Raw genomic sequence first — 18707 nt, 5'->3', positions numbered from 1 at the left:
TAAATAAAGATGCAGCAGAAGATGGATATCGATCCTGGGCTTTCTCACGTCGTTCTTGCCCCCGTCCTATTTGAGTCTGTCACCACCGGCCTTCCATTTAGGGTCCAGCCTGCCGTCCGAGGCCTCTCTCCTCTGCACCCCTGGGGGTGGGGGTCCCCCACACCTCCTTGCTTTTCCTTCTGTCTCTTTTTCCTCCAAACTCTGTGGCGGATTGTTTTTCTTGCTCCCCCGTAGACTGAAGCTGTGGGAGTGCTTCCGGGCCCCATCCTGTGGCCTGGCGCGGCCTTCAGACAGGGCCTGCTCGGTGTCCTGCCCAAAGGCTTCCTTTCAGCAGGGACCTCTGCACAAGTGGAGGGGAGCACGCTGTGTAGACGGCGCCCCTCTGCAGGCTCCCTCGGACCCAGGCAGTCGGCGTCTCTCCCAGAACGAGGGGGTGACCGTCCTGGCGAGGGCTCCGAGAAGCTCCTCTGGGGGCGGCAAAGGCCCTGAGCTGTCTGGAGCCGGCCCTGACCGTCCACCCCGGCTCCCGGGTCTCCCGTGCCCAGAGCCCCACCCTGGCACGGGCCCTCCAGGGGAGGCGTCGGCCGGCACACCGAGCCAGGAGGGGCCTGGAGATCAGCTGGCCTTTATGCCCATTTTGCAAAGAAGGAAACTGAGGCCTAGAACGAAGGGACTCAGCCAGGCTCGCGTGGGCTGTGCGGGACCAGCCTGGCCACATCCAGCAGGGAGGGCCGGATCGAAGCTGCTCGCGGAAGCCGCTCCGCAGAGGGGGAGGCTGGAGGCAGACCCTGGAGCTGGGGGGGCCGAGCCTGCTCTCCCTGGTCGGGGCCGGGAAGGGGCCGCCCTCTGGCCAGCTCTCAGTGGGCCAGGCCAAGGCGGAGGCAGATCCAGGCGGCCCAGCTCAGAGCCAAGCGGGGCGCTTGGGAGGGAGGATCCAGGCATCTCCGTGGCTGGGCCCCCCCCACCCCCGGCCTCTCTGAACCAGGCCGGGGAGCCCCTGGGAAAGGGCGGCTCACGTGGGGACCCATCTGGGGGTGAACCCCCGGCGGGCCCTCCAAGGACGGGGAGCTCACTCCTTCCCCAGGCAGCAGTCATAAAGGCCACACCTGCCTCTCCCATCGGGCCACCCCTCCGCCTGCTCATGGGGAGAGAGCGCCCCGCAGCACCTTCTGGGCCCGGCAGAGAAGAGCCCGGGGCTGGGGCTCACTGCTGCACCCCCACCAAGTCCTCCAAGAGGAGCCATTGTCCTGCCTGGTGGGGCGGGCGGTGGGCTGGGCAGAGAGCCCTGAGGCCAGAGTCAGGAAGGCCCGAGTGCCAAGGGCCCGGAACCGCCGTGCCTCGGTTTCCCCAACTGTAAAATGGGGACAGGAACAGCAGCTAGCTTCAGGGTGCTCGTGAGGACGGCAGGAGATGTCTGTAAAGCCCCCGGCCTGAGCCTGGAGAAAGGCCGATCCCCGGCCCTTCGCTCGCTGGGGCCTTCCCGAACCCCTTGGCTCCGCCATCACGTCCTGCCGCCTCCCTCAATTCTGAGAGTCTGTGTCACAGTTCTAAAGCCCCCCCCTCTGACACCCCTGTTCTAGGCCCCTCCCAAGTGTAACGGGGGATCCTCCGTGACTGTCACCCAGACCCGTAGACTCTCAGAGCTCCAAGGGCTTTGGGGGGGTTTAACGAGGCTCCTTTACTTGCAGCCCCCCGTCCCAGCTCCCTCTCCAGGCTAGGTCTGAGGGCACCGAGCTGGGGTCCCCCTGTGGCGCTGGGGACAGGCCGCTCCTGTTTCTCCAGGCCAGGCCCAGAAGGCACTGCACTGCCCCGTGTGCCCAGGCCCATGTTTGGCCCGTCTAGGGGTAGCGGGAGGGGGAGGCCGAGGGCTGCTCCAAGGGGCCTCCCAGCCGGCCGAGTCCGAGAGTCAGAGAGGGGAGGGGCGGCCCGGGGGGCCTGGATTGTCCACAGCCCTTTTGGGGGCCCCCTCCCAGCCCAGAGTCCCCCCCCCGGTCACCCTTCTGCACCTGACCGGCCCCAGCAGCATCACATGGGTCTTCCCAGGAATTTGCCTTCCCTCCCCCGCGGAGGCAGCCGGCTGGAGCAGCTGGCACAGACTCAGGCCTCATGTGACCGTCCTGCCCGCTCTCTACTTGGGCAGCAGGGCCTGCGCCCCCGGGCCGCCATCCCCGGCCTCTGTCCTCTCCTGTCCCATGCACAGAGGGCCCACCCGGGGCTCAGGGGCCCCCCACCCTGGCCCTGCAAGGATGCTGGGAGGAAGCCCCTGGGGGGAGGCCCTGGGAGGGGGAGAGACCCCTGGGGGGAGGCTCCAGGAGTGGGGGGCCCCCGGGGGGCCCAGCTCCCAGTATTCATCTCCCCCCCCAGAGAGAGGCAGGCAGCGAGAACTCTGCGTTCTGGGCCGCGCCGTGCCCGAGGGGGCCGCTCAGGGCACTCCGGAGGTTCTTGTGGCCGCCCCGTCTCCTCGGAGCCCCTGGGGGACCCCGGCCAGTCCCCCGGCCTCGGTGGTGCCCTCCTGTGTAAATGGGGCTGTGGAGGCCCGTGTTGGGCCCTCGGGAGGAGGCGCTTTGGGGAAGGCTATAAAAAGGGCAGCTCTTCGGCTCATGGCCGGCCACCTGGAGAGGGCAGGGGGAGCCGCGGGTAGCACAGGAGGCCCCCCGCCGGCACGCTGGAGTCTAGGGGTGGGACGGCGGACGAATGCCGGACGGGGGCTTCAACGCTCGGACTCAGAGGACGGGACACACGGTGGGATCCTGTCGTTCGAGGCCCAGGACCGAGGGAGCGACGAGGCGAGTCGGCCCCGGGCCCAGCCTTGGTAAAGGGAGAGCGGCCCGGCCAGGCAGAGCAAGGGGACGAGGCCCCACCGCCAGGCCTCAGAGGGGCAAGGCTAGGCCCAGGAGCCTGCCCAGGCCTCTCCAGAGAACGGGCCCTGAATGGAGGCGGCACGTGAGGAGGGCCGGAGTCAGGGAGGCCCCGACGCCCCCAGATCTCGACCACGGACCGTCCTCAGATCTCCGGGCCTCGGCTGCCTCCCTCGGCGCCGCTCTGCTCCCCGGGACGTTGGGCCGTAGGGTGAGCGCCGGCTCCGGGGGGCTCCTGGGACAGATTCTTCTTCAATCTGGAAAACTCCTGGAGGGGTTTTCTAAGGGCCACGGAGGGAGCTCGGGGGGGTTCGGGGGCCACCCCGGACCTTACAGGCTCTGTCCACGGCGCGCCCTAAGGGTCCTGCCCGGCTCCCACGTTTGCCTTCCGGGGCCCAGCAGAAGAGTTCTGTTAGAATGGGCCGGGGAGGCCCTCCGTGGAGAGAGCCCGGCCCAGCGCCGGACGTCCTGGTTCCAGTCTGGCCGCTTCCTGGCTGGGGGACCCCGGCTGAGCCCGGCCTCACCGCTCCCTGGGACGCGAGGTCGGGGCGCAACACGAAGCAGCGCAGCGTGATCGGACCTGGGAACGTCGAGAGCCCAGAGAGGACTCCGTCTCCCTCCGCTATTTGTCCTGGAGGAAAGGGAAGCGGTTCGGCCCGAAATCAGTGATCCCGAAAGCTTACGGTGCCCCCACGAGGGACCGGAGTGCGTGAGGCCGGCCGGGGACCAGAGCCGGTCCTGAGACCATGGCGGCCCCTCCGCAGGTCGCCTCCCCCCGGGGTACCCCGAGGCCCCTGTCTATCCGGCCCTCGCCTGGACACACTTAGGGGGGCCTCGCCAGGCCAAGGCACCCAGAGCGGAGCTCGAGGCTCCAGATGTGGGCTGGCCGGGCCTCCCTCTGGGGATGGAGGTCCTCACGGCCAAGCTCCCCCCACCCAGCTGAGGCCCAGGAGCCGGGAGGAGACAATGCGGCCTGCTGCCCGCCTGCCCCGACACCCCGAGGCCCGGTTGGGGTTCAGAACACGGTATTCTACCTGTCAGAGGGTACAGAAATGCCCACGTCACTCCCGCCGCCATCCCTCCAGACTGCTTTCAGGCTGTGGCTGCTGACTCCTCCGCCCAGCGTTCCTCTGGCCCCGGGCTCGGGCCCAGACGCTGCCTCAAGCTCAGGCCCAGAAGGGTCCTCAGTCCAGTGTGGAAGCCCCCAGCCAGGCTCCAGCTCATGGCTCTCAGCCGTTTTGTGAAAATGGGTTCAAAGGGGTCCTGCGCCCGGTCCTTGTGTAAAAGTCCCTTCTCTTCCCCTTCCAGCCTCAGTTTCTCCTCCTGGCACAACTAGAAGGGCTGGAGCTCTCCTGCCTCCATCCAAAATCTGCCCCTTTCTTCAGGGGCTCATTTCCCCTCCTCCAAGCAGCCTTCCCTCACGGCTCCATCTTGGGGTCCCTCTGGAAGAAGCTTTCATCCACCCGTTTATTCATTTGCCAGATGCTCTGGGGATTTACCAAGTCTCCACTGTGTGCCCAGCACGGGGCTGGGTGACCCAAAGGAACGGCCCTGACCCTGCAAACTATTCATTAGGCACTCAAACCCCCAGAACCCCCTGCGCCGGAAGAAGACGAGCAGGCATGTGGGCCGACTCACGCCTAAACAATCATTTTTCCTATGATTGTTTTCTGTCCCCCACTTGGTAACGGGGAGCTCACTACTGCCTGAGTGTAGGCGCAGAGGGAAGCCTCAGAGCTTTGTAAATGGGGATCCCATTCGATCAGACAATATTTATTGAGTGCCTTCAATGTGCCACGCATCGTGCTTACATTCTTTTAATTTTTTTTTTAATTTTAAACCCTTAACTTCTGTGTATTGTCTCATAGGTGGAAGAGTGGTCAGGGTGGGCCATGGGGGTCAAGTGACTTGCCCAGGGTCACACAGCTGGGAAGTGTCTGAGGCCGGATTTGAACCTAGGACCTCCCGTCTCTAGGCGTGACTCTCAATGCACTGAACTACCCAGCTGCCCATTCCTATTTCTTTTTAAAATCATGATCTGCACTGGATTCGGTCGGAGGAGCTTGGTCCGAGGCCGGGTTGTCCTGCCTGTTCTCCGGGTGAGCGTGGGGCTGAGAAAACGAGGGGGTTACCGTCTCAGGTGACTCCCTGCCTCTGAGGCAGAAGGTCCAGCCCATGCTGTAGCGGGGCCCCATGGACGAGGCGGGAGCCGGGGGGAGCTGGGGCGCCCTCCCCCCGAGGCAGTCTGATGGTCCGTTCACTCTGGGAGCACCTCAGGTTTCTGCCTCAGCTCGCGGCTTCCCGCGAGGCCTTGGCATCTTGGCATTTCCTGTGGAGGGTAAAATAAAGGCTGTCCCCCATCCACGGTCCCTCGTGTCTGGGGGAACTTTTGAGTCCAGGTGAGGAGCCAGGAGCCGAGCCCCCAGAATTGGCCGGGCCGTGGGAGCCCTGGCTCTTGGGGGGCGGCTGGGAGCATGGCTTTTGTTTGTAATTGGAGGCCTTTTTATTGAGTTTTATTTTATTGATTTTGTTTTTATTTCGTGCCCAGGGCCTTCAACGTAAGTGCTGTAGCCTGGCTGGCAGTGCTCTGAGACGTCCGTGGCTCCCCACACACCCGATTGGCCCTGGGCTCCTTCCGACACCCACGCTCCGGCGTAGGAGACCACCTTCCCATCTGTGCCAAGCTCTGTCGGCCATTCCTCTCCTAGAGGACCTTGGGTAAATCCCTGGCCCTCTCTGAACCTCGGTCTCCTAAGCTCTGGGCCCCACAGCCTCCCACCCCAGGCCTCAGGGCAGAGAAATGGGACAGGGAGGATGAACCTCGACATGGGGTCAATGACCGCTCATTGGACTCAGCAGTAACTGGAGCTGGGGCGAGACCAACCCCGGGGGAAGCTGAGTCCTCTCTCTCCTGCCCAAGACACAGATCTCAGGGCCGCGAAGGCTGCCTGGGGGAGAACCCCAGTAAAGGTCACCTCCCAGCTCCTCTTTCAGTCCCAGTCCCGTGACTCGTACGGGGATGAGCTGGGAGCCAAAGGTACCAGGGAGGGAGGCAGGCACCCCCCGGTCACAGCTGTCCCTCCAGCTCTGGCTGAGGGAGAAGCGGACTGGAAGGGTCCTCAGAGGTCACTTTTGGACATTTTACAAATTGGGAAACTGAGGCCCACATTTCAGAAAAGGGAGCGGGGAATGACTCATCCAAGGTCACATGAGGCAGCAAGGGCAAAGCTGAGATTCAGACCCAGACTTTGCATTCTCCCATGCTGCCTATTTGGTTTAAGGCTTCTGCTCCTTCTGCCACCTGTGTGCTGGGGGTTCCCCATTTGCCTCATGAGAAGGTCCAGATCCTCCTCCATTTCACCTTGGGGGTGTCAGTGATGGGAGATGGATTCTGAGGGTTGGAGGGAGGAGGAGGAGGAGGTTCCTGAAATAACTCCAGTAGGAGCAGGGCGCCCAGACCCCAGCTCCGTTCCCTGACTCAGGCTCTAAAAGGAGGTGCTGAAAGAAGGCCGGGGGCGTGCTCATCTCCCTGAGTGGGATCCTCGCTCCGCGTCAGTGCCCGTATCTGGCTCTGAGATCACGGGCAGAATCCAGCTAATAATAACAGTCTTCTCTCAGCTCCTCCCTGATATCACCCAGCCAGCTACCACTGCATACCTACTTAGGGCCCAGAACATGGGCCCTTGGCTCAGAAGAGAAAACTGAGGCCCTGAGGGCTCAAGGGACTGGCAAGGGTCAGAAGCCAATGAGCGCCAGGCAGAGCCAAAGTTCCCTCCAGAAAAGCCATTATTCTGTGAGCCCCGATGTTGGCCTCAGCCTGGGCTCTGCCCCACTGGCACCAGGACGAGGGATGTTTAGCCTGGAAAGAGGAGCCTCCAGGACAACATGGCAGCTCTCCTGAGGATTATCAGGGGGGAGAGGGGTTCTGTCACTGGCCATTCAGAAGAGAATGAGCTCACCAGGAAGGCATGAGTCAGCCCCTTGGTTCTTGACCACATGATCAAAATGAAGGGGGCCTCGGGTCGGTTAGCTGGATTTCTGAGGCAGGAAGGCCTTCCTTGGCAGGAGAGCAGGTGCTTGAATCCCTGAGTGGCCCTGAATCAGCAGAAGGCCTTCCCCATGGGACCCTTCGCAGCCCCAGTTCACTCTTTCCTGTCACAACCCTGGGGGTCAGCAGCAAAGGGGGGTCCCCCCAGAGGGTTTAAAAAGGTCGGAGGAGATGAACAAACAGGGCTCCAAAAGAAGGCGGCAAACTATGAATAGCCTCATGAAAACAAGCTCCAAATAGGGATGAGAGAAAGAAATGCAAATCAGAGCAGCTCTGAGGTTTCAGCAGCGCCGTTGGGAGAATACGAGCTTCGGGTGAGAGAAACTCGTTCATTCGTTCCTTGTCCGGGTAAGCACAGTGGCTGGCACATAGTAGGTGCTTAGCAAATATCCCGTGATCGGTTCATTGGCTGGTCGCTGGACCACGTGGATGGCCACGGAGCAGCGAGCATCGCAGGGGTGTGGGAAGATGGGCAGCCGCCATCTGTGAAAAGCTCCAATCCTCCCAGATTTTGGTTTGGACGCTGGGCAAGGAAAGAGACAGGATGACCTGTAACCTTTGACCCCATCCCCCCAGTGCATGTAGGCAAAAGGAAGCTAAAGGCAGGAACCCAGGGGGCCCAGGCACAGCCCTGTAGTGGGAGCCAAGCAGTGGAAACTCCACAGATGCCCATCACTTGGGGATTGGCTGGAAACGTCATGGAGCGTGAAGGTAGTGGGACGTTCTGGTGTGGTAGGAAATGATAGATACGAGAAGTCTATTCGTATGAATGGAGGTGGAGCGAAAGAAGCAGAACTGAGATAAAAACATATCCAACGATGACATAGATGGAAAAGGTCAACAAGAGGAAGTGGAACTCCAAGAGACGGACAACTCCGCCCCCCTCCCCCTCCTCGGCAGCGAGGGGGCCTCTGCTGGGCGGCGCCTGGCCCCGTGGTCTGGCAGCTTCAGAACCGGGATGCTTTGGCTTCTTTGTTGTGGATCCAACCTGGAGAAGGGGGGGGGGTATAAATGTGTTGAAGAGCCAAAAGGCATCAGTAAACCCCACCAAAATGGAAGCACGTCTGCAGAAGAGGAAGGACACCCCTGGGATAAGTCCCTGCAGAGGAGGAATCTCTCTGGCCTCCGAATCCACCCCTGCCACTTGGCCTTCATGGAGCACTTGGCATGGTGGAAGGAGCCCTGAGTTGGGTTTATATTCTGTCCCAAGCATACTGGCCTTGTGTCTCTGGGTAACTCACTAACTTCTCTGAGAATCAGGGTCCCTGAATGTTAACTGAGGGTGTGTTTGGGGGCTAGGGGTAGGGTCCTACTTGTTCTACCAGCCTCAGAGGGCTTGGGGGGAGCACTAGAGAAATGGGGGCTGTGATCATTCAGAAGCATTGATGGACAGTGGGGAGAGGGGACCAGTCCCCATAGCCTCAGACCCTGACCAGGCTTGCACAGCAGTGACATCTGCTGGCTACCCTGGAATACAGAGCCTCCACCGTCTTTGGGGGGCAGCAGCCCTTGCCATCAGCCAACGTGGTCCCTCTGCGTGGGATCTGAGATGCTCACCCTTCCCCCATGTGTCCAAGGCCAGTGTTTGGGGACTCAGAGAAGAAGCAGCCCTAGGCCTTGTCCTGAGGGGATTCCCAGTGTGGGTCAGAGGAGGAGCAGCCCCAGTATCTGGGTCAGACTTTATTATTCCCTCCTTTGGGGGGCAGAGGGCAGTGACACCTACATATCTCTGTCTCCATCACTCTCCTGAAACCGATCTTTCTACAGTCACTAATGACCCCCCCCCCAGGCCTCTTTTCTCAGGCCTCTTCCCTTAAATCTTTTTTTGTAACATTGCCCTCTCTTTGTTCTCCTCCTACCTGTCTGACCGCTCCTTCTCCATCTGTCTTCCTGAATCAGCATCCATTTTCCATCCCCTAAACACAAGTGGAACCTGGGGCTTTGTCCTATGATCTCTTCCTTTCCCTTAGAACACTTAGCGATGTCATCAGCACCTCTCAATTCACTTCCCCATAGCTGTGAAAAGTACGGAATCTGCCTTTCTTCTAATATTTTAATGATTTGATCTTTAATCTTCAGGTCAAGTATCCATCCAATTTCCAAGTCATATATATCCATTTTGAATTTATTGTGATATATGGTGTAAGATATTAGTCTAAACCTAATTTCTACTAGATCACTTTCTGGCTTCCCCAGAAATTCTTGTCAAGTAGAGAGTTCTTTCCTAATTTATGTTTTCAGCTGTATTAAACCTAGGTCATTGAGTTACATTATTTCTGATTCTCTATCTTCAGCAAGTATCAAATGGTTTTGATGATCATTGCTTTGACTGGAAATCTGGAAGTGCTGGTTCCCCCTTTATTCCCACCTTTTTTCATTTTCTTCTTTGATGTTCTCAATCCAAGTTAACTTTGTCTCTTTCTGTAAAGCAATTCTCTGGGAGTTTGATTTGCCTGGCACCAGATCTATAAACTAACTTCAGGAGTACTGTCATTTTTATTATATTGGCATGACCCAGTCATGAACACTGAATATTACTTCGCTTTTCCTATTGTTCTTCATGGAACATTTTATAGTTGCATCTCTATAAGTGTTAAGTGTATTTTGTAGACTGACAGATATTTCATGCATTCTAGAGGTGTTCCCTTTCTCTCATTAGCTTCTACATTTTATTACTATGTAGAAATGTGGTAGATTTGGTGGGCTTATTTGGTAGCTGAGCCAGTAATTATTCCAGTCTTTTTGCTGATTCCCTGGGATCTTCTAAGTGAACTGTCTTGTCATGAGAGATGGTTTTGCCTCTTCTTGACCTGTCTTTAGGTCTTTTATTTTCCTTGTCATTTCTATTGCTAGTATTTCTAGGACTATGTCAAATAACAGTTGGGAAAAGAGGTATCTGTGTTTTATTCCTGTATTTATTGGGAAGGAGAGCTAGGTGGTTAAGTGGATAGAGCAGCAGGCCTGGAGTCAGGAAGAGTTCAAATTCAGCCTCACACTTACTTGCTGTGTGACCCTGGGCAAGTCAATTAACCCTGTTGGCCTCTGTTTCTTCATCTGTGATATTAACAGAGAAGGAAATGGTTAACCACTCCAGTATTTTTGCCAAGAAAATTCCAAATGGGGTGACAAAGAATTGGATACAACTGAGTCTATTGAACAACAATGAATTTATTGGGAAATCTGGTATTACCTTATTGTATATAATGATAACTTTTGATTTTAAACAAAGTTTTTTTTAACATATTTCTAAAAATTCCCTCTATGCCTATACTTTGCAGGATTTTTAGCATAAATGAGTGCTGTACTTTGTCGATGGCTTGTCCTATATGTATTGAGAGGATAATGTATCGGGGGGGGGGCATTTTTCCTTTAATAAGATCATATACTTCTTTTCTTAATGTTGAACCATCTTTGCCTCCAGGGGTATGCTGGCAAATGTTTAACAACTCTCTCTCCAGAAAAACAACAACTTACATTTCATCTATATTATTAACAATTTCTCCATCGCTTTTTCAAATCTAGACAGACCACAAAACAATGAACCAAGCTTCAATTTGTGGCTTTTCTCCATTTCCGAGGTATAAATACTCTGCCTGAAAATCTAGTGATCCGTTCCCACAGGCAAGTGGCTCCGTCACACCCCTGCTTGCATATCTGGGATAAATCCAGCTTAATTGGAGTGAATCATTTTTTAGAGAAATTGTTGTCATCTTTTTGCTAGGAGAATAAATGTTTAGTTGAATTGAATCTGAGCCTGAAACTGAGAGTCAGCAAAACTGGACTCTAGTCTCTGTTCTGCCATTAACTGCCTGGTGGCATTGGGCAAATCATTTCCAGGGTCTGGGCCTCAGTCTCCAGAGCTGTATGTACAACCGTTCTTCCCCCTCCTCCCCGTCTGGGGCTCACTGAGGGCAGCATCCTAGGCAGCTCCTCTTCCATCTGCCCCGCTTGCTCCCCGAAAAGGAAGATCACAGTTCTGGGCATCCGCTGATAGGTTAATTGATTTTCTTTAAGGTACAGAGGTTGGGGCTGCACTAACTGGTCCCTAAGGGGTTGTTCCTCTTTGTGCTGGAGGGGCACCCAACGAAGAAGCCTGGAATGGCAGCTGAAGACTGACTGTTGGCTTGGGGAACAGGGATTAACAACATGGTATTGCTGCCCAGCTCCCGTGTCTCCCACGATGGAGAGGAGCCAGAGGCTCATGGCAGACTCTTGGGCTACGAATAAAGATGGCAGAATTAGCCAGAGTTTCAGGCCTTCTGAAGTTCCTACAACTGAAGACGGGTAGGTGGGGCGAAGATGAAAACCCAGCCTGTTCCAAGCTGCCCCACCGCCATCTTTGCTTACTGGTGGGCACTTTGGGGTGCGAGAGAGGCAAAATACAAAAGCGGGAGGCAGGCCGGTGCTGCCCTCAAGGGCCTTACAGTCTCCTGGGGTCCTCCGACATGTCCGCAGGGAAGTCAACGCAGAGCCAGATGCTGCGGGGGCAGAGGAGAAGGCCAGGAGGACTCCAGGAATATCGGGGATACCTCGAAACCCAGCCGGGCCCCAGCCCCTACTCTGTAGAGCTGAAGAAGAGAAGGCTGGGCCGGCAGGATCCCAGGTTTCTCTAAAAAGCCCCTGGCCAGCAGCGGGCATTGGCCCCCGACCCAGCCTGCCTCCCTCCTCCTGGCAATCCAAGCAGCCTTGGCGCTCTTTCCAAAGTCCATACCCGTTTGCCATCTTAGAACCACGCTGCAGGGCAGGACGGAGCAGCAGTGGCCTCCCCCTTTTCCAGATGAAGGCTTCCCGCAGTCTTACAACTGGTCCTCCCCCTCCTCCCAAGAGGCAACGTGGTCTAATGCAAAGGCAGTTTGGTTCGACTGAGAAGAGCTCTGGGTTCCAGATCTAGCGTTAATGTCGCCCAGCCACAGAACATTGGACAAGTCGCTTTTCTTTTAAACCCTTCCCTTCTGTCCTAGAATCAGTACTGTGTGTTGGTTCTAAGGCAGAAGAGCGGTCAGGGCTAGGCCATGGGGGTGAAGTGACTTGCCCAGGGTCACACAGCTGGGAAGTGTCTGAGGCCAGATTGGAACCCAGGACCTCCTGTTTCCAGGCTCGGCTCTCTATCCACTGGGTCACCTGCTGGCCCAAGAACAAATCACTTTTAATATCTCTAGCTCTAAATTTTCTCAGAGAGGAAGGGGAAAAGAGACACAGATAGAGAAGAAAGAGAGACAGAGAGAGACATACACACAGAGACAGAGAGCGAGAGGGGAGAGATACAGAGAGACACAGAGAGATCGAGAGAAACAGTCAGAGAGACAAAGACAGAGAGACAGACAGAAACAGAGGGAGAGGAGGGAAAGACACACACACACACACACACAGATAGAGAGGGAGAGAGGGGAAAGAGACAGGGAGACAGAGAGAAAGGGACAGAGACACACAGAGAGACGGAGAGAGACAGAGAGGCAGGGAGAGACAGAGACACCGTGAGACCCTGGTGGGACCCCTGGGGCGGAGGCTGGAGTAGAGCGGCACCCCGTGTCCCTCCTGTGGGACGTGGGGGCTCCTCCTACACTCGCTGCCCCTCAGTGTTAACAGGGTGACCCCAGAGCAGCCCCGCCGCTCTCCATAAGTAGCAGAGCTGGGGGAACCCAACGAGGGGACGAGACTTTCCAGAGACAAGGCAGGTGGGTCGGTGCTGGCGGAGCCAGAGGAGGGGAGAGCAGGGTGGGCTCGACAGAGTCCGGGTCACCTAGGCCTCGAGGACGTGACCAGGCCCAGGCTGGAGGGACGCAGGAGGAATCCATTGAGAGGCGGATTCTTCACTTGTCTGGATCTGGGCCTCTCTGGGGGCAAACATCGAGGCACAGACACTGGCGTATAAACTCGGAAGATCCAGAGTCAGCAGAGGGAGTGCCGGGTCTGGAGTCAGAGCTCTCCTCAGACCCTTCTGAGCTGTGTGACCTTGGGCATGTCACTTCACCTTTGCCCGCCTCCATGTTCTCAACCGTAAATCGGGGCGAATGCCAGGAGATTCCCCTGGTAAAGAGCGCTTTGTGCGGTGCCCGTCACACAGGAGGTGCGTGTCAGGACCTTCCCCTTCCCCTCTCTGGTCCCCCCAGGTGAGATCAGGCCAGAACCCAGGGCACGGGCACGGCATCCCCCTCTGGGGTGCGCAGCTGGGAAAGGCCCCTGCTGAGCCGGAGGAGCTGCCAGGAGGCAACGAGGCCCTCAGGAGAGGGGGGAAGGGGGCACGGTTAGCTCAGAGAGGACTCGGGCCAGCTCGGAGAGGACTCGGGCCAGCTCGGAGAGGACTCGGGTCAGCTCAGAGAGGACTCGGGTCAGCTGGCCGCTCTCAATCGGTGGGCTCTGTGCTAAGTGCACGGGGGCAGTCGTCAAGGGCCGCCCGAGCATAGACAGCTCTAGACAAGACATACAACAATTAGCCAAGCCAACGGGCATTTATTAACCACCAGCTGTGTGCCAGGCACCGTGTAGGGTTCCAAAGAAAACTGGCAGAACAGGGGATGGCTGGGAGGGGGCCGGAGGGGAGGGAAATCCCATGAAGCAGATCTCGAATGAGACTGCACGGCCAGGGGTCAGGGAGGCCCACCGTGGGGGAAGGGCCGGCCCGGACCTCCTCCAGGTCCGGTAGCCCAGGAAGGCCTCCGAGATGAAAGGGTCAAACACCTCCCTGTCAAGGACTCCTGGTTTCCGGGGCAGCTGATGAGGGTTATGAAACGAGCCGTCATGTGAGGGTGACGGGAAAGCGAGCGCGAGGAGCGCCTCTGCCAAGCAGCTCCACGCTAGGCAGGCCGGCAGCTCCTCTTGGCTCCCTCCCTGACTCCCGCAATTCCTATTTCGGGCTCCTGACGCGACTCAGCATTTCTATTATGGGCCAGAGGAGGAAGGAACAATGAGCTTTAGCAACAGCGGGCTGAAAATATCACATGAATGAGCCTCACGCCCTGACTCACTAAGCCCAGGAGGGCTCTTGAGAGGGATGCAGGGAGCAAGAGACACGGACCCAGACAGACCGACAGACACAGAGACGAAGACAAGGGATGGAAAGGAGGGCCAAGACGGACGGACAGATCCAGAGCCGGAGAGAGACAGACAGACACAGAGAGAGAAAGAGACAGAGACTAAAAGAGAGATAGACAGAGATGGGCAGAGAATGTGAACAGACACAGAGACAGACAGACAGAGACAGAAAGAGAACAAGGCTCAGAGACAGAGACAGAGACACAGAAGGAAAGACGTGAACAGAAAGACAGACAGAGAAAGAATGAATGAATGAGAAACAAAAACAGAGGAAGAGATAGAGGGACAGACAGAGAGAAAGAAAACAACAGAGACAGACACAGACACAGAGATAGACAGAGAGACAGAAAGAGAACAAGGCACAGAGACAGAGACAGAGAAAGAGAGACAAAGGAAACGAGACATGGAGATAGAGACAGAGACACAGAAAGAAAGATGCAGACAGAAAGAGAAAGAAAGAGACACACACAGAGACAGAGAATGATAGAGACAGCGATGGAGAGCCAGAGCCAGCTAGAATTCCTCTGCACTGAGCAAGCATTCATGGAATGCTTCCTACGTGCCTGCACTGTGCTAGGAGCTGGGAATGGCCCTGGGCTGGCTCCAGGCTCTCCTCACTGGAGGGCAGGGTCCACACAACCCTCTGGGCACCGTCCTCACTTTCTCCTAACACAAGTAGGCCCCCAGTGGAGTCTCTGGGTTGTCCACTTCTCATTCCCCTTTGCCCCTCTCCGTCCTCTGTCCCTGATCCTACATCCCTGATGACAAGCTTTTTTCCTGTTCTTCAAACTTCCTCATTTGTGCAAAAGTCACTTTTAATTCTTCCGAGATCATTGTGTTCTGTGTCTTGCAAGCATGTGACAGCGCATATAGGATCTTGCTATTTTATTAAAAAATATGAGCTTTTGTTTCTCAGAAAAAGTCTGGGAACATTAAAGGAGCCTGGCAAGTTCCCAGAGATGACTCAGCTTGATCTCTTCTTTACTTCTGAGCCCAACACATTGTTCATCTGTGTCTGCTGCAGATACTCAACCTGCTGAACAAGTTTCATCCACTTGGGCTTTCCTGTGTAGATGGTCAGGTCAGACTCCTTTGAAGGATCACAGAGCTCTGACAGGAGAGCCTGTGGTGTTCTGGGTGCAATCGGCACAACGTCAGCTACGAAGAGGGGGATTTGGTGGATCTCTCGTGCCTCCTCTGCACCTTTTACCAGTTGGGTGCTGATAAGGAGCTGGTCCGTCCATTCGGGCTCACCACGTGGATCCGAGGAAGAGTCTCCTGGAGGATCCCTCTCGTGCTCACAGATGGTCTCGCCAACATTTTGCATACTTGGGAAAGAAGACTTTTCAGTCAACAGTTACGTATTTCCTTCATCACCCTCTTCCCGTGTTAAGAAGGTCTTGGATTATTCCCGATTCCTCTTTTTCAGATCCTCGTGAATCTGTCTCAAAGACCCCACTCGTGTGCTGCCTGTGCAACCCCCCCAAAGGACTCTTTCATGGGCTCGCTCTTCCAGAGCCTCCCGTAAAGCAGATCCAGCACAGCCCCCCACGCGGTGCACGGGGACGTCATCGGATGGCTCCGAGGGAGCTTCGGTGGGCATCTCCAGCCTCTCCCACTGTCCCCTTCTTCAAAGGAGACGCTCACTCCTGCCGTAAGGGAAGCAGGAGGCCACCAGGCTGCTCTCCTCGGAGAGGCGACACTGGGCCGGACTTCTCTCTGTTGCCTTCGGAGCTGGCAGTCTAGAGCGTGTGGCTTTCACGTTGGATCTACCTTGTGATGGCTGTTCCTGAATGGGGAAAGGTGCCCCCAAGCCTTACTCTATTCAAGACCCGACTCCCTTCCTGCCAAATACGAGGTCCACCACGAACACACATGCTGAAGAGCAAAGAGACCGACTTAGCCGATTCACGGCCAGACAGAGCTCCGAGAACGAGGATGGCGGAGAATCTGCAGCAAGAGAGTCTACGGAGCTCTCCCTCAGCGAGGAGAGAACTTGGCTCATCTGAGAGAGCTTGTCCAAAGCCTCGAGGGCAGCAGGCTGGGGATGGGGGAAGATAAGTCTGATTTTGATACAACGCAGCCCGAAGTGCCCTCGGTATTGCCCATCTCTTCTCTTGAAGACGGAAGCGAGAAGTAACCCAAACATCTGCAGGCTCAAGAGCTTCAAGAGAAAGAGGGGAGGCCTTGTGACTTTTTTTTCTTCCCAAGACCTTCACTTTCCATCTTAGAATCCATGCTGTATGTTGGTTTTGAGGCAGAAGAGTGGTAAGGGCTTGGCAAGGGGGGGTTAAGTGACTTGCCCAGGGTCACACAGCTAGGAAGTGGCTGAGGTCAGATTTGAAGCCAGGACCTTCCATCTCCAGGCCTGGCTCTCCATCCACTGAGCCACCAAGTAGGCGCACAATTTTACACTTTAAAACAGGGCTGCCTGCGATCAGCGTCTCTCTCACTTAATCAAGTGTTCACTGCCTCCTCTGTTTTGGGGGCTCCTTTGCGCTCCCTATTATGGCTCTGGGGATAGAAAGCCAAAATGAAAAGAATTCCTACCTTCAAGGGAGTAATGCTGTTCTAGAGGGAGGAGGGAAAGGAGAGGGAGAGAAGGATTTCGACTAGGGCCAGAAAAGAGGCGCTGCTCCCAGAAGCCACGGCTAATTGAACGGATTATTTTTCAACCTAGATTGGTGCCAGTCTCTGATATTTTGGCGTTTTCGTGGCTAAGAAATGCATCCGCATGGCCAGAGATGGGAGAGAAGGGGAAGGGGACAGGCAGAGGGTCAGAGAGGAGCAGGCAAGAAGGAGAGGGGCACTCTTGGGACTCCAAGAGCCAAGCAGGCTCAGCCATCAAGCAGGGGTGAGGGCTTTGGACTGGGCCTCAGTTTCCCTAAGTAAAAAATGATGGGGTTGGTCTCCCAGCCCTGATGTCCATCCCTGTGCTAAGGCCGCTCTCAGTTCTGACATTCAGGGACTCTCTAAAAGGAGGCACCAGGAAGGACCAAGCAGAGGATGAGGGCAGGATTATCATCCTACCAGCCCACTCCTCAATTGCAGAACCCTGGACAGGGCCTGAGGCTCGCCAGCAATCTCATCCCCCACCCCATTCCCACAGCAGCACAGGAGTGGGCACTGAGCTGGACCATCAGAACTCAAGGGCCTGTGGCCGGCATCCCCAGACTGTGGGCAGGTGGGGCAGGGGGCAGGCTGGGCTGGTCCCCCAAGACTCTTCTGTTCCCCAAAACCTTCACTCTCTCTCATTAGACTCAGCCTTGTCCCAGAACCAGGCTCTCATGGAGAGACCTGAGCATGCCAACTAATGAGGGGCCGATGTTGGGAAGCTGCCCCCTGCCCAGGGCACCTCCCACACAAATGGCTCCCTGTGAGCAGGCGGCAAGGCGGCACCACCGCTGTCTGGGCTCTTCGGCCAATAGCATTTGGCCACACCCGACACACCTTTCTTTTGGGCCCAACTCGGCACCAGGCTCCTGGTGCCCTGGCAAGGCCTGCCTGGGCAGGGCTTGGAAAGGGGAGGGGGGAGTATGAGAGAACTTGTCTCAAAATTCAGAGTGCTCTGGAATAAGGAAGAAGGAGAGAAGGAGGAGGGAGAGGAGGAGGAGGAGGAGGAGGAGGAGTGGGGAGGGTAAGGGAGAGGAGGAAGGGCCAGGGACTGGAGAGATAGGGAAACCAGGCTCCATAATATCCCAGAAAAGGATAATAACAGAAAAGGAAAATGACAAATGTCGGAGGGGACGCAGGGAAATTGGCACACTAATGCCCTGTTGGTGGAGTTGTGATCTGATCCAACCATCGTGGAGGACAATTTGGAACTCTGCCCAAAGGGCTATAAAACCAATCCCTAGCAGTACCACTACTAGATCTGAACCCTAACGAGATTTAAATTTTTTTTAATTTTTTTAAACCCTTAACTTCTGTGTATTGGCTCCAAGGCAGAAGAGTGGGAAGGGTGGGCAATGGGGGTCAAGTGACTTGCCCAGGGTCACACAGCTGGGAAGTGTCTGAGGCCAGATTTGAACCTAGGACCTCCCGTCTCTAGGCCTGACTCTCCATCCACTGAGCTACCCAGCTGCCCCGAGATTTAAATTTAAAAAATTTTAGTAACAAACGTCCACATAAGTTTTCTGAAGTTACACGACTGAAGGGATTTTTTTAAAGGAAAAAGACCTTCTTATACAAAAATATTTATAGCAGCCCTTTTTGTAGTGGCAAAGAACTGGAGAGTAAAGGGATGTCCCTCGATGGGGGAATGGTTGAACTAACTGTGGTACATGTTGGTGATGGAACACTACTGTGCTGCGAGGAAAGATGAGCAGGCGGATTTCAGAAAGAGCTGGAAAGACCTCCATGAACCGATGCAAAGCGAAGTGAGCAGAACCAGAACATGATACAGTAACAGCAATACTGGGTGATCACTGACTGCCCAGGACTTGGCTATCCTCAGCAGTACAGGGGTCTGAGACAATTGAGAAGGACTCACGATTTAAAATGCTATCCGCCACATCTGGCCTCACTCCCTGGGTGACCCTGAGCAAGTCACTTCTTCCCATCCCCCAGCCCTTGCCTCTTTCTGTCTTGGAACCCACACTGAGGCAGAAGGGAAGGGCTTAAACCAAATCCTCTCCCCCACCGAAGAAAGAACCAATGGAGTCCGAACACGAACTGAAGCAGACTCTGTGCTCGGGTTTTCTTGGTTTTGTTTTTTGGTTTTCTGTTGGGGGGTTTTGGGGTCTGTGTTTTCTTTCACAGCATGACTA

The sequence above is a fragment of the Gracilinanus agilis genome, chromosome 5 (assembly GCF_016433145.1).
Source record: "Gracilinanus agilis isolate LMUSP501 chromosome 5, AgileGrace, whole genome shotgun sequence".
NCBI classification, from domain to species: Eukaryota; Metazoa; Chordata; class Mammalia; order Didelphimorphia; family Didelphidae; genus Gracilinanus; species Gracilinanus agilis.
Note: the sequence above shows the minus strand (reverse complement) of the source record.